The sequence below is a fragment of the Leptodactylus fuscus genome, chromosome 6 (assembly GCF_031893055.1).
Source record: "Leptodactylus fuscus isolate aLepFus1 chromosome 6, aLepFus1.hap2, whole genome shotgun sequence".
Taxonomy (NCBI): domain Eukaryota; kingdom Metazoa; phylum Chordata; class Amphibia; order Anura; family Leptodactylidae; genus Leptodactylus; species Leptodactylus fuscus.
Window position 1 is genome coordinate 180533567 of NC_134270.1, and position 13581 is coordinate 180547147.

Here is a 13581-nt window from a genome sequence, read left to right on the forward strand (position 1 = left end):
TATCCATTCCTGCCCTTTTGTATCTATTCCTGCCCTCTTGTATCTATTTCTGCCCTTTTTGTATCCATTCCTGCCCTTTTGTATCCATTCCTGCCCTTTTGTATCCATTCCTGCCCTGTTGTATCCAATCCTGCCCTGTTGTATCCATTTCTGCCCTGTAGTATCCATTCCTGCCATTTTGTATCCATTCCTGCCCTGTTCTATCCATTCCTGCCCTGTTGTATCTATTCCTGCCTTTTGTATTCATTCCTGCCCTTTTGTATCTATTCCTGCCCTGTTCTATCCATTCCTGCCCTTTTGTATCCATTCTTGCCCTGTTGTATCTATTCCAGCCTTTTGTATCCATCCCTGCCCTTTCGTATCCATTCCTGCCCTGTTGTATCCATTCCTGCCCTTTTGTATCCATTCCTGCCCTCTTGTATCTATTTCTGCCCTTTTTGTATCTATTCCTGCCCTGTTGTATCCATTCCTGCCCTGTTGTATCCATCCCTGCCCTGTTGTATCCATTCCTGCCCTGTTCTATCCATTCCTGCCCTTTTGTATCCGTTCCTGCCCTCTTGTATCTATTTCTGCCCTTTTTGTATCTATTCCTGCCCTTTTTTATCCATTCCTGCCCTTTTGTATCTATTCCTGCCCTTTTGTATCCATTCCTGCCCTGTTGTATCTATTCCTGCCATTTCCTATCCATTCCTGCCCTGTTGTATCCATTCCTGCCCTGTTGTATCCATTTCTGCCCTGTTGTATCCATTCCTGCCCTGTTGTATCCATTCCTGCCCTGTTGTATCTATTCCTGCCTTTTGTATCCATCCCTGCCCTTTTGTATCCATTCCTGCCCCTTTTGTATCAATTTCTGCCCTGTAGTATCCATTCCTGCCATTTTGTATCCATTCCTGCCCTGTTCTATCCATTCCTGCCCTGTTGTATCCATTCCTGCCCTGTTGTATCTATTCCCTGCCTTTTGTATTCATTCCTGCCCTTTTGTATCTATTCCTGCCCTGTTCTATCCATTCCTGCCCTTTTGTATCCATTCTTGCCCTGTTGTATCTATTCCTGCCTTTTGTATCCATCCCTGCCCTTTTGTATCCATTCCTGCCCTGTTGTATCCATTCCTGCCCTGTTGTATCTATTCCTGCCCTTTTGTATCAATTCCTGCCCTGTTGTATCCATCCCTGCCCTGTTGTATCCATTCCTGCCCTATTCTATCCATTCCTGCCCTTTTGTATCCATTCCTGCCCTCTTGTATCTATTTCTGCCCTTTTTGTATCTATTCCTGCCCTTTTTTATCCATTCCTGCCCTTTTGTATCTATTCCTGCCCTTTTGTATCCATTCTGCCCTTTTGTATCCATTCCTGCCTGTTGTATCCATTCCTGCCCTATTGTATCTATTCCTACCCTGTTGTATCTATTCCTGCCTTTTGTATCCATTCCTGCCTGTTGTATCCATTCCTGCCCTTTTGTATCCATTCCTGCCCTTTTGTATCCATTCCTGCCCTTTTTTATCCATTCCTGCCCTGTTGTATCTATTCCTGCCTTTTGTATCCATTCCTGCCCTTTTGTATCTATTCCTGCCCCTTTTATATCCATTCCTGCCCTTTTGTATCCATTCCTGCCCTTTTGTATCCATTTCACCCCTTTTGTATCCATTCCTGCCTGTTGTATCCATTCTGCCCTATTGTATCTATTCCTGCCCTGTTGTATCTATTCCTGCCTTTTGTATCCATTCCTGCCCTTTTGTATCTATTCCTGCCCCTTTTATATCCATTCCTGCCCTTTTGTATCCATTCCTGCCCCTTTTGTATCCATTCCTGCCCTTTTGTATCCATTCCTGCCCTGTTGTATCCATTCCTGCCCTGTTGTATCCATTCCTGCCCTGTTGTATCCATTCCTGCCCTGTTGTATCTATTCCTGCCCTTTTATATCCATTCCTGCCCTGTTGTATCAATCCCTGCCCTTTTGTATCCATTCCTGCCCTGTTGTATCTATTCCTGCCTTTTGTATCCATGCCTGCCCTGTTGTATCCATTCCTGCCATTTTCTATCAATCCCTGCCCTTTTGTATCCATTTCTGCCCTGTTGTATCCATTCCTGCCCTGTTGTATCTATTCCTGCCTTTTGTATCCATCCTGCCCTTTTGTATCCATTCCTGCCCCTTTTGTATCCATTTCTGCCCTGTAGTATCCATTCCTGCCATTTTGTATCCATTTCTGCCCTGTTCTATCCATTCCTGCCCTGTTGTATCCATTCCTGCCCCTGTTGTATCTATTCCTGCCTTTTGTATTCATTCCTGCCCTTTTGTATCTATTCCTGCCCTGTTCTATCCATTCCTGCCCTTTTGTATCCATGCTTGCCCTGTTGTATCTATTCCTGCCTTTTGTATCCATCCCTGCCCTTTTGTATCCATTCCTGCCCTTTTGTATCCATTCCCTGCCCTCTTGTATCTATTTCTGCCCTTTTTGTATCTATTCCTGCCCTTTTTTTATCCATTCCTGCCCTTTTGTATCTATTCCTGCCCTTTTGTATCCATTCCTGCCCTTTTGTATCCATCCCTGCCCTGTTCTATCCATTCCTGCCCTGTTCTATCCATTCCTGCCCTGTTCTATCCATTCCTGCCCTTTTGTATCCATTCCTGCCCTCTTGTATCTATTTCTGCCCTTTTTGTATCAATTCTGCCCTTTTGTATCTATTCCTGCCCTCTTGTATCTATTTCTGCCCTTTTTGTATCCATTCCTGCCCTTTTGCATCTATTCCTGCCCCTTTTATATCCATTCCTGCCCTTTTGTATCCATTCCTGCCTTTTGTATGCATTCCTTCCCTGTTGTATCCAATCCTGCCCTGTTGTATCCATTTCTGCCCTGTAGTATCCATTCCTGCCATTTTGTATCCATTCCTGCCCTGTTCTATCCATTCCTGCCCTGTTGTATCCATTCCTGCCCTGTTGTATCTATTCCTGCCTTTTGTATTCATTCCTGCCCTTTTCTATCTATTCCTGCCCTGTTTCTATCCATTCCTGCCCTTTTGTATCCATTCTTGCCCTGTTGCATCTATTCCTGCCTTTTGTATCTATCCCTGCCCTTTTGTGTCAATTCCTGCCCTGTTGTATCCATCCCCTGCCCTGTTATATCCATTCCTGCCCTGTTGTATCCATTGCTGCCCTGTTCTATCCATTCCTGCCCTTTTGTATCCATTCCTGCCCTCTTGTATCTATGTCTGCCCTTTTTAAATCTATTCCTGCCTTTTGTATCCATCCCTGCCCTTTTGTATCCATTCCTGCCCCTTTGTATCCATTCCTGCCCTTTTGTATCCATACCTGCCCTTTTGTATCCATTCCTGCCCTTTTGTATCCATTCCTGCCCTGTTGTATCAATTCCTGCCTTTTGTATCCATTCCTGCCTGTTGTATCCATTCCTGCCCTGTTGTATCCATTCCTGCCCTTTTGTATCCATTCCTGCCCTGCTGTATCCATTCTGCCCTTTTGTATCCATTCCTGCCCCTTTTTTTATCAATTCCTGCCTTTTGTATCCATTCCTGACCTTTTGTATCCATTCCTGCCCTGTTGTATCCATTCCTGCCCTTTTGTATCCATTCCTGCCCTTTTGTATCCATTTCACCACTTTTGTATCCATTCCTGCCTGTTGTATCCATTCCTGCCCTGTAGTATCCATTCCTGCCCTTTTTGTATCCATTCCTGCCCTGTTGTATCCATTCCTGCCCCTTTTGTATCCATTCCTGCCCTGTTGTATCCATTTCACCCCTTTTGTATCCATTCCTGCCTGTTGTATCCATTCCTGCCCTATTGTATCTATTCCTGCCCTATTGTATCAATTCCTGCCTTTTGTATCCATTCCTGCCTGTTGTATCTATTCCTGCCTTTTGTATCCATTCCTGCCCTGTTGTATCCATTTCTCCCCTTTTGTATCCATTCCTGCCCTTTTGTATCCATTCCTGCCCTGTTGTATCCATTCCTGCCCTTTTATATCCATTCCTGCCCCTTTTATATCCATTCTGCCTTTGTATCCATTCCTGCCCTTTTGTATCCATTCCTGCCCTTTTGTATCCATTTCTCCCCTTTTGTATCCATTCCTGCCCTGTTGTATCCATTCCTACCCCTGTTGTATCCATTCCTGCCCTATTGTATCTATTCCTGCCCTGTTGTATCTATTCCTGCCTTTTGTATCCATTCCTGCCCCTTTTGTATCCATTCCTGCCCTGTTGTATCCATTCCTGCCCTGTTGTATCCATTCCTGCCCTGTTGTATCCATTCCTGCCCTTTTGTATCCATTCCTGCCCTGTTGTATCCATTTCTCCCCTTTTGTATCCATTCCTGCCTGTTGTATCCATTCCTGCCCTGTTGTATCCATTCCTGCCCTATTGTATCTATTCCTGCCCTGTTGTATCTATTCCTGCCTTTTGTATCCATTCCTGCCCCTTTTATATCCATTCCTGCCCTGTTGTATCCATTCCTGCCCTGTTGTATCCATTCCTGCCCTGTTGTATCCCATTCCTGCCCTGTTGTATCCATTCCTGCCCTCTTGTATCTATTTCTGCCCTTTTTATCCATTCCTGCCCTCTTGTATCTATTTCTGCCCTTTTTTATCCATTCCTGCCCTTTTTTTATCCATTCCTGCCCTGTTGTATCTATTCCTGCCTTTTGTATCCATTCCTGCCCTTTTGTATCTATTCTTGCCCTTTTATATCCATTCCTGCCCTTTTATATCCATTCCTGCCTTTTGTAACCATTCCTGCCCTTTTGTATCCATTCCTGCCCCTTTGTATCTATTCCTGCCCTTTTGTATCCATTCCTGCCCTTTTGTATCCATGCATGCCCTTTTGTATCCATTCCTGCCCTTTTGTATCCATTCCTGCCCTTTTGTATCTATTCCTGCCCTTTTGTATCCATTCCTGCCCTTTTGTATCCATTCCTGCCCCTTTTGTATCCATTCCTGCCCTTTTGTAACCATTCCTGCCCTGTTGTATCCATTCCTGCCCTTTTGTATCCATTCCTGCCCTTTTGTATCCATTCCTGCCCTTTTGTATCCATTCCTGCCCTGTTGTATCCATTCCTGCCCTTTTGTATCCATTCCTGCCCTTTTGTATCATTCCTGCCTTTTGTATCCATTCCTGCCCTTTTGTATCCATTCCTGCCCTGTTGTATCCATTCCTGCCCTGTTGTATCCATTCATGCCCTGTTGTATCCCATTCCTGCCCTGTTGTATCTATTCCTGCCCTTTTATATCCATTCCTGCCCTGTTGTATCAATTCCCTGCCCTGTTGTATCCATTCCTGCCCTGTTGTATCCATTCCTGCCCTTTTGTGTCCATTCCTGCCCTGTTGTAGCCATTCCTGCCCTTTTGTATCCATTCCTGCCCTGTTGTATCCATTTCACCCCTTTTGTATCCATTCCTGCCTGTTGTATCCATTCCTGCCCTATTGTATCTATTCCTGCCCTATTGTATCTATTCCTGCTTTTGTATCCATTCCTGCCTGTTGTATCCATTCCTGCCCTTTTGTATCCATTCCTGCCCTTTTGTATCCATTCCTTCCCTTTTGTATCCATTCCTGCCCTGTTGTATCCATTTCTCCCCTTTTGTATCCATTCCTGCCTGTTGTATCCATTCCTGCCCTGTTGCATCCATTCCTGCCCTGTTGTATCCATTCCTGCCCTATTGTATCTATTCCTGCCCTGTTGTATCTATTCCTGCCTTTTGTATCCATTCCTGCCCCTTTTGTATCCATTCCTGCCTGTTGTATCCATTCCTGCCCTGTTGTATCCATTCCTGCCCTGCTGTATCCATTCCTGCCCTGTTGTATCCATTCCTGCCCCGTTGTATCCATTCCTGCCCTCTTGTATCTATTTCTGCCCTTTTTTATCCATTCCTGCCCTCTTGTATCTATTCCTGCCTTTTTTATCCATTCCTGCCCTTTTCTATCCATTCCTGCCCCTTTTATATCCATTCCTGCCCTTTTATATCCATTCCTGCCTTTTGTAACCATTCCTGCCCTTTTGTATCCATTCCTGCCCCTTTGTATCTATTCCTGCCTTTTGTATCCATTCCTGCCCTTTTGTATCCATGCCTGCCCTTTTGTATCCATTCCTGCCCTTTTGTATCCATGCCTGCCCTTTTGTATCCATTCCTGCCCTTTTGTATCTATTCCTGCCCTTTTGTATCCATTCCTGCCCTTTTGTATCCATTCCTGCCCCTTTTGTATCCATTCCTGCCCTTTTGTATCCATTCCTGCCCTGTTGTATCCATTCCTGCCCTTTTGTATCCATTCCTGCCCTTTTGTATCCATGCCTGCCCTTTTGTATCCATTCCTGCCCTTTTTTTATCTATTCCTGCCCTTTTGTATCCATTCCTGCCCTTTTGTATCCATTCCTGCCCCTTTTGTATCCATTCCTGCCCTTTTGTATCCATTCCTGCCCTGTTGTATCTATTTCTGCCTTTTGTATCCATTCCTGCCCTTTTGTATCTATTCCTGCCCCTTTTATATCCATTCCTGCCCTTTTGTATCCATTCCTGCCCCTTTTATATCCATTCCTGCCATTTGTATCCATTCCTGCCCTTTTGAATCCATTCCTGCCCATTTTGTATCCATTCCTGCCCTTTTGTATCCATTCCTGCCCTGTTGTATCTATTCTGCCCTTTTGTATCCATTCCTGCCCTTTTGTATCCATTCCTGCCCTTTTGTATCCATTCCTGCCCTGTTGTATCCATTTCTCCCCTTTTGTATCCATTCCTGCCTGTTGTATCCATTCCTGCCCTGTTGTATCCATTCCTGCCCTATTGTATCTATTCCTGCCCTGTTGTATCTATTCCTGCCTTTTGTATCCATTCCTGCCCCTGTTGTATGCATTCCTGCCCTATTGTATCCATTCCTGCCCTTTTGTATCCATTCCTGCCCTTTTGTATCCATTCCTGCCCTTTTGGTATCCATTCCTGCCCTGTTGTATCCATTTCTCCCCTTTTGTATCCATTCCTGCCCTTTTGTATCCATTCCTGCCCTTTTGTATCCATTTCACCACTTTTGTATCCATTCCTGCCTGTTGTATCCATTCCTGCCCTGTTGTATCCATTCCTGCCCTTTTGTATCCATTCCTGCCCTGTTGTATCCATTCCTGCCCTTTTGTATCCATTCCTGCCCTGTTGTATCCATTTCACCCTTTTGTATCCATTCCTGCCTGTTGTATCCATTCCTGCCCTATTGTATCTATTCCTGCCCTATTGTATCAATTCCTGCCTTTTGTATCCATTCTGCCTGTTGTATCTATTCCTGCCCTTTTGTATCCATTCCTGCCCTGTTGTATCCATTTCTCCCCTTTTGTATCCATTCCTGCCCTTTTGTATCCATTCCCTGCCCTGTTCGTATCCATTCCTGCCCTTTTATATCCATTCCTGCCCCTTTTATATCCATTCCTGCCTTTTGTATCCATTCCTGCCCTTTTGTATCCATTCCTGCCCTGTTGTATCCATTCCTGCCCTTTTGTATCCATTCCTGCCTGTTGTATCCATTCCTGCCTATTGTATCTATTCCTGCCCTATTGTATCAATTCCTGCCTTTTGTATCCATTCCTGCCTGTTGTATCCATTCCTGCCCTTTTGTATCCATTCCTGCCCTTTTGTATCCATTCCTGCCCTGTTGTATCCATTTCTCCCCTTTTGTATCCATTTCTGCCTGTTGTATCCTTCCTGCCCTGTTGTATCCATTCCTGCCCTATTGTATCTATTCCTGCCCTGTTGTATCTATTCCTGCCTTTTGTATCCATTCCTGCCCCTGTTTTATCCATTCCTGCCCTGTTGTATCCATTCCTGCCCTTTTGTATCCATTCCTGCCCTTTTGTATCCATTCCTGCCCTGTTGTATCCATTTCTCCCCTTTTGTATCCATTCCTGCCTGTTGTATCCATTCCTGCCCTGTTGTATCCATTCCTGCCCTGTTGTATCCATTCCTGCCCTTTTGTATCCATTCCTGCCCTTTTGTATCCATTCCTGCCCTTTTGTATTCCATTCCTGCCCTGTTGTATCCATTTCTCCCCTTTTGTATCCATTCCTGCCTGTTGTATCCATTCCTGCCCTGTTGTATCCATTCCTGCCCTTTTGTATCTATTCCTGCCCTTTTGTATCCATTCCTGCCCTTTTGTATCCATTCCTGCCCCTTTTGTATCCATTCCTGCCCTTTTGTAACCATTCCTGCCCTGTTGTATCCATTCCTGCCCTTTTGTATCCATTCTGCCCTTTTGTATCCATTCCTGCCCTTTGTATCCATTCCTGCCCTGTTTTATCCATTCCTGCCCTTTTGTATCCATTCCTGCCCTTTTGTATCCATTCCTGCCCTTTTGTATCCATTCCTGCCCTTTTGTATCCATTCCTGCCCTGTTGTATCCATTCCTGCCCTGTTGTATCCATTCATGCCCTGTTGTGTCCATTCCTGCCCTGTTGTATCTATTCCTGCCCTTTTATATCCATTCCTGCCCTGTTGTATCAATTCCTGCCCTGTTGTATCCATTCCTGCCCCTGTTGTATCCATTCCTGCCCTTTTGTGTCCATTCCTGCCCTGTTGTAGCCATTCCTGCCCCTTTTGTATTCATTCCTGCCCTGTTGTATCCATTTCACCCCTTTTGTATCCAGTCCTGCCTGTTGTATCCATTCCTGCCCTATTGTATCTATTCCTGCCCTATTGTATCTATTCCTGCCTTTTGTATCCATTCCTGCCTGTTGTATCCATTCCTGCCCTTTTGTATCCATTCCTGCCTGTTGTATCCATTCCTGCCCTGTTGCATCCATTCCTGCCCTGTTGTATCCATTCCTGCCCTATTGTATCTATTCCTGCCCTGTTGTATCTATTCCTGCCTTTTGTATCCATTCCTGCCCCCTTTTTTATCCATTCCTGCCCTGTTGTATCCATTCCTGCCCTGTTGTATCCATTCCTGCCCTGCTGTATCCATTCCTGCCCTGTTGTATCCATTCCTGCCCCGTTGTATCCATTCCTGCCCTCTTGTATCTATTTCTGCCTTTTTTATCCATTCCTGGCCTCTTGTATCTATTCCTGCCTTTTTTATCCATTCCTGCCCTTTTTGTATCCATTCCTGCCCCTTTTATATCCATTCCTGCCTTTTGTATCCATTCCTGCCCTTTTGTATCCATTCCTGCCCTGTTGTATCCATTCCTGCCCTTTTGTATCCATTCCTGCCTGTTGTATCCATTCCTGCCCTATTGTATCTATTCCTGCCCTATTGTATCAATTCCTGCCTTTTGTATCCATTCCTGCCTGTTGTATCCATTCCTGCCCTTTTGTATCCATTTCTCCCCTTTTGTATCCATTCCTGCCTGTGTATCCATTCCTACCCTGTTGTATCCATTCCTGCCCTATTGTATCTATTCTGCCCTGTTGTATCTATTCCTGCCTTTTGTATCCATTCCTGCCCCTTTTGTATCCATTCCTGCCCTGTTGTATCCATTCCTGCCCTGTTGTATCCATTCCTGCCCTGTTGTATCCATTCCTGCCCTTTTGTATCCATTCCTGCCCTGTTGTATCCATTTCTCCCCTTTTGTATCCATTCCTGCCTGTTGTATCCATTCTGCCCTGTTGTATCCATTCCTGCCCTATTGTATCTATTCTTGCCCTGTTGTATCTATTCCTGCCTTTTGTATCCATTCCTGCCCCTTTTATATCCATTCCTGCCCTGTTGTATCCATTCCTGCCCTGTTGTATCCATTCCTGCCCTGTTGTATCCATTCCTGCCCTGTGTATCCATTCCTGCCCTCTTGTATCTATTTCTGCCCTTTTTATCCATTCCTGCCCTCTTGTATCTATTCTGCCCTTTTTTATCCATTCCTGCCCTTTTTTATCCATTCTGCCCTGTTGTATCTATTCCTGCCTTTTGTATCCATTCCTGCCCTTTTGTATCTATTCTTGCCCCTTTTATATCCATTCCTGCCCTTTTATATCCATTCCTGCCTTTTGTAACCATTCCTGCCCTTTTGTATCCATTCCTGCCCCTTTGTATCTATTCCTGCCCTTTTGTATCCATTCCTGCCCTTTTGTATCCATGCATGCCCTTTTGTATCCATTCCTGCCCTTTTGTATCCATTCCTGCCCTTTTGTATCTATTCCTGCCCTTTTGTATCCATTCCTGCCCTTTTGTATCCATTACCTGCCCCTTTTGTATCCATTCCTGCCCTTTTGTAACCATTCCTGCCCTGTTGTATCCCATTCCTGCCCTTTTGTATCCATTCCTGCCCTTTTGTATCCATTCCTGCCCTTTTGTATCCATTCCTGCCCTGTTGTATCCATTCCTGCCCTTTTGTATCCATTCCTGCCCTTTTGTATCCATTCCTGCCCTTTTGTATCCATTCCTGCCCTTTTGTATCCATTCCTGCCCTGTTGTATCCATTCCTGCCCTGTTGTATCCATTCATGCCCTGTTGTATCCATTCCTGCCCTGTTGTATCTATTCCTGCCCTTTTATATCCATTCCTGCCCTGTTGTATCAATTCCTGCCTGTTGTATCATTCCTGCCCTGTTGTATCCATTCCTGCCCTTTTGTGTCCATTCCTGCCCTGTTGTAGCCATTCCTGCCCTTTTGTATCCATTCCTGCCCTGTTGTATCCATTTCACCCCTTTTGTATCCATTCCTGCCTGTTGTATCCATTCCTGCCCTATTGTATCTATTCCCTGCCCTATTGTATCTATTCCTGCCTTTTGTATCCATTCCTGCCTGTTTGTATCCATTCCTGCCCTTTTGTATCCATTCCTGCCCTTTTGTATCCATTCCTTCCTTTTGTATCCCATTCCTGCCCTGTTGTATCCATTTCTCCCCTTTTGTATCCATTCCTGCCTGTTGTATCCATTCCTGCCCTGTTGCATCCATTCCTGCCCTGTTGTATCCATTCCTGCCCTATTGTATCTTTTCCTGCCCTGTTGTATCTATTCCTGCCTTTTGTATCCATTCCTGCCCCTTTTGTATCCATTCCTGCCCTGTTGTATCCATTCCTGCCCTGTTGTATCCATTCCTGCCCTGCTGTATCCATTCCTGCCCCTGTTGTATCCATTCCTGCCCCGTTGTATCCATTCCTGACCTCTTGTATCTATTTCTGCCCCTTTTTTATCCATTCCTGCCCTCTTGTATCTATTCCTGCTTTTTATCCATTCCTGCCCTTTTGTATCCATTCCTGCCCCCTTTTATATCCATTCCTGCCCTTTTATATCCATTCCTGCCTTTTGTAACCATTCCTGCCCTTTTGTATCCATTCCTGCCCCTTTGTATCTATTCCTGCCCTTTTGTATCCATTCCTGCCCCTTTTGTATCCATGCTGCCCTTTTGTATCCATTCCTGCCCTTTTGTATCCATGCCTGCCCTTTTGTATCCATTCCTGCCCTTTTGTATCTATTCCTGCCCTTTTGTATCCATTCCTGCCCTTTTGTATCCATTCCTGCCCCTTTTGTATCCATTCCTGCCCTTTTGTATCCATTCCTGCCCTGTTGTATCCATTCCTGCCCTTTTGTATCCATTCCTGCCCTTTTGTATCCATGCCTGCCCTTTTGTATCCATTCCTGCCCTTTTTTATCTATTCCTGCCCTTTTGTATCCATTCCTGCCCTTTTGTATCCAATTCCTGCCCCTTTTGTATCCATTCCTGCCCTTTTGTATCCATTCCTGCCTGTTGTATCTATTTCTTGCCTTTTGTATCCATTCCTGCCCTTTTGTATTCTATTCCTGCCCCTTTTATATCCATTCCTGCCCTTTTGTATCCATTCCTGCCCCTTTTATATCCATTCTGCCATTTGTATCCATTCCTGCCCTTTTGAATCCATTCCTGCCCATTTTGTATCCATTCCTGCCCTTTTGTATCCATTCCTGCCCTGTTGTATCTATTCCTGCCCTTTTGTATCCATTCCTGCCCTTTTGTATCCATTCCTGCCCTTTTGTATCCATTCCTGCCCTGTTGTATCCATTTCTCCCCTTTTGTATCCATTCCTGCCTGTTGTATCCCATTCCTGCCCTGTTGTATCCATTCCTGCCCTATTGTATCTATTCCTGCCCTGTTGTATCTATTCCTGCCTTTTGTATCCATTCCTGCCCCTGTTGTATGCATTCCTGCCCTGTGTATCCATTCCTGCCCTTTTGTATCCATTCCTGCCCTTTTGTATCCATTCCTGCCCTTTTGTATCCATTTCCTGCCCTGTTGTATCCATTTCTCCCCTTTTGTATCCATTCCTGCCCTTTTGTATCCATTCCTGCCCTTTTGTATCCATTTCACCACTTTTGTATCCATTTCCTGCCTGTTGTATCCATTCCTGCCCTGTTGTATCCATTCCTGCCCTTTTGTATCCATTCCTGCCCTGTTGTATCCATTCCTGCCCTTTTGTATCCATTCCTGCCCTGTTGTATCCATTTCACCCCTTTTGTATCCATTCCTGCCTGTTGTATCCATTCCTGCCCTATTGTATCTATTCCTGCCCTATTGTATCAATTCCTGCTTTTGTATCCATTCCTGCCTGTTGTATCTATTCCTGCCCCTTTTGTATCCATTCCTGCCCTGTTGTATCCATTCTCCCCTTTTGTATCCATTCCTGCCCTTTTGTATCCATTCCTGCCCCTGTTTTATCCATTCCTGCCCTTTTATATCCATCCTGCCCCTTTTATATCCATTCCTGCCTTTTGTATCCATTCCTGCCCTTTTGTATCCATTCCTGCCCTGTTGTATCCATTCCTGCCTTTTGTATCCATTCCTGCCTGTTGTATCCATTCCCTGCCCTATTGTATCTATTCCTGCCCTATTGTATCAATTCCTGCCTTTTGTATCCATTCCTGCCTGTTGTATCCCATTCCCTGCCCTTTTGTATCCATTCTCTGCCCTTTTGTATCCATTCCTGCCCTTTTGTATCCATTCCTGCCCTGTTGTATCCATTTCTCCCCTTTTGTATCCATTTCTGCCTGTTGTATCCATTCCTGCCCTGTTGTATCCATTCCTGCCCTATTGTATCTATTCCTGCCCTGTTGTATCTATTCCTGCCTTTCTGTATCCATTCCTGCCCTGTTTTATCCATTCCTGCCCTGTTGTATCCATTCCTGCCTTTGTATCCATCTGCCTTTTGTATCCATTCCTGCCCTGTTGTATCCATTTCTCCCCTTTTGTATCCATTCCTGCCTGTTTTATCCATTCCTGCCCTGTTGTATCCATTCCTGCCCTGTTGTATCCATTCCTGCCCTTTTGTATCCATTCCTGCCCTTTTTTATCCATTCCTGCCCTTTTGTATCCATTCCTGCCCTGTTGTATCCATCTTCTCCCCTTTTGTATCCATTCCTTGCCTGTTGTATCCATTCCTGCCCTGTTGTATCCATTCCTGCCCTATTGTATCTATTCCTGCCCTGTTGTATCTATTCCTGCCTTTTGTATCCATTCCTGCCCCTTTTGTATCCATTCCTGCCCTGTTGTATCCATTCCTGCCCTTTTGTATCCATTCCTGCCCTTTTGTATCCATTCCTGCCTTTTGTATCCATTCCTGCCCTGTTGTATCCATTTCTCCCCTTTTGTATCCATTCCTGCCTGTTGTATCCATTCCTGCCCTGTTGTATCCATTCCTA